This window comes from Suricata suricatta, chromosome 4, assembly GCF_006229205.1.
Source record: "Suricata suricatta isolate VVHF042 chromosome 4, meerkat_22Aug2017_6uvM2_HiC, whole genome shotgun sequence".
NCBI classification, from domain to species: domain Eukaryota; kingdom Metazoa; phylum Chordata; class Mammalia; order Carnivora; family Herpestidae; genus Suricata; species Suricata suricatta.
The window spans coordinates 158,337,307-158,339,882 of NC_043703.1; positions in this window are offsets into that span (position 1 = coordinate 158,337,307).

Consider the following 2,576-nt stretch of genomic DNA (forward strand, 5'->3'; position numbering starts at 1 on the left):
CAAGGACAGGTCCCTGAAAGAAGGCCGGGCGGTTAATTTGGCCAGGAGAGGCGGTGGGGTGTGGGCATGAAAGGGAAGTTGAGGAAAGGGGGAGAAGGGGCAAAGGCCTGCAGCCCCCCAAATCCCTCAGCAGGATCCGGGTGAGTCTGGAGTGGGTATGGCTGATTCCCTGCTACTGCACCCCCACGGGGGCCCTCACACCGCCCCCCTCACCAGGGCCCTCACATCGCCCCCCCCCACCGGGATCCTCACACCGCACCCCTGGCAGCTGCAGCCTGGGGTGTAAGTCGGCATCTTTGTTCTGCTGTCCAGTCCGGGGCCTGAAAAACCTTCCCCTCACCTTTAGTTCTGATGTTCCCCCAGGAGACTTTTCCAGAGGCACAACCAACCACTCACTGCACAGTGCTCCCTGACCCTCTATCCTCTTTTATCCTGTTTGCTGCTCAAAACGTTCCTATGTGCTTTCACATCTTACCTACAGGGCTGTGAGCTCTTTGGGCGCAGAAACTAGAATGCCTCACCCTTGGGTTTCTGCCCCCAGCACAACGGAGTTCATGACATGCTGCAGGATGGTGGATAATGGATGGATGGGTGAGGGCTGGGTGGACGGGAGCGTGGGTGGGTAAGCGGATGGATGGCGGGGTAGGCGGATGTGATATGATCCCTGTCAATGGGGAGCTTACATTTCAGCAGGTAGATTAGACTTCAATAAAATTCAATAAAATATGACAGGTTTTAGTCTTAAAGACAGAACCTCTTGCTCCTTTTTTTTTAATGTTTATTTTTGAGAGAGAGAGACAGCACAAATAGGGGAGGGGTAGAGAGAGAGAGGGAGACACAGAATCTGCAGCAGGCTCCAGGCTGAGCTGTCAGCACAGAGCCCTACGCGGGGCTGGAACCTGCAAACTGCCAGATCATGGCCTGAGCCAAAATCGGCCGATAAACCGACTGAGCCCCCATGGGCCCTGACAGAAGCTCTAGTCTTAAACGAGTCCAGAAGAGGGGCCCTGGGAAGGCTCCCCAGGCGCTCCATCAGAACCGGGTGCTGAGAGCTGAGGAAGCACGAGCACTCGGGTCCCCGCTTCGTCCGACTGTCGTCTCCTCTGGACACGCACCCCCTGCCCAGCACTGGGCCTGCGGCACCTTGCACGGGGCTTGTTGGCCAGTTTGGTCCCTGAGCTCAGCCAGAAGTGCTGGGCAGCGGCGGGCTGTTGGCAGGGCCAGCTCCGGACAGCCTGGGACCCACAGACTCCTGAGTGAGGGTCCGAGGCCGTAGGAGACAACCTCCCTCCGTCAGAGGGCGCTGTGTCTCACCCTCCGGGCGGGGAGTCCCGGGCTTTCTCTCGAGAGGGGGCCCAGCTGTTAGAACACGTCTCAAGTTCCGCATGTAAAAGTCCCTGAACAAAGGCAGGTTGGAACATGAGGGACAGTGGATGCCAGAAAATGGTGCGAACACTGGTGACCACAGGGAGGACAGCAGGTACAAAGTCACAGGCTGTCCCCTGGAAACAAAGGGGTTTGGAGTTGGGAGACGCTTTCCGAGGCGGACGGCAGAATTGCTGGATGCAAGGCCCGTTATCATCATCGCTGACCCCCCACCCTTCACACGCCCCCGCCTGCACACGCACGTGCACGCGCGCGCACACACACACACACACACACACACACACACACGGCCAGGAGCGGCGTGGCCCACTGAATCGTATCCCAGGATGGTCAGCTTTGGAAGGCAGAGTCAATAGGCCTGTGACAGATGGCGCGTGCAGAGAGAAAGGCGGCAGGTGACTCCAAGGTTTTACGCTGGGAGGCCAGAAGGATGGACTCACCGTGCTTTTTAAAGACAGTGGGGTCGACGGTGAGAAAAGCGCGGGGGGCTGAAGAGCTTGGTCATTCCAAGTTTGAGATGCTGATGGGACACACGTCGTGTGGACAGCTGGACATGGGAATCCTGATGCTCGGGGGGAGAGGCGCGGAGGACAGAGACCCACACGGGAGTCTCTAAGGTAGAGAGGTGATTCCCAAGTCACGAGATTGGAAGAGATGACATGGCTGTGGGGGGGGGGTGGCGAGGGGGGCAGGGCGAGGAGGGGTACGGGGAGGAGCAGACCACACAGCACGAGGGAGCAGGAGTGTGGCCTGCCTGGCGCCGCTGGAGACCAGTGTGAAGGCTGAGGCCCAGGCCCGGGGATGTCTCTGTTCTTCTAGTGAGGTGTGGACGCGAGCCCCAGCTGGAGTGGGCTCAAGACCCAACACACCCCGACGGCAGGAGGGAAGACCGCGGCTCTGCGGTACACTCCTAGAGTCTGGGCGGGAGGGGCTCCACGGCTCTCGGGGTCTCACCCGCCGAAGCCAGGCCAGAGGGACCGGGGATGGGGGGCGGGGTGCACAGACACAACTTCTTTGCTCACGTCCTTTGTAAAGAATCCTCCGAGGAACCCACAGGGTGCGGTGGGGGCAGAACAGAACCTGAGCCGACGGCAGGGTCAGGTGGGGTCAACGTGTAACGGGTTCTGTAGACTCCTTCCCAGGAAGACCCTGGGTATCTCCTGGTGCAGCTAAATGACACAGGACACGAG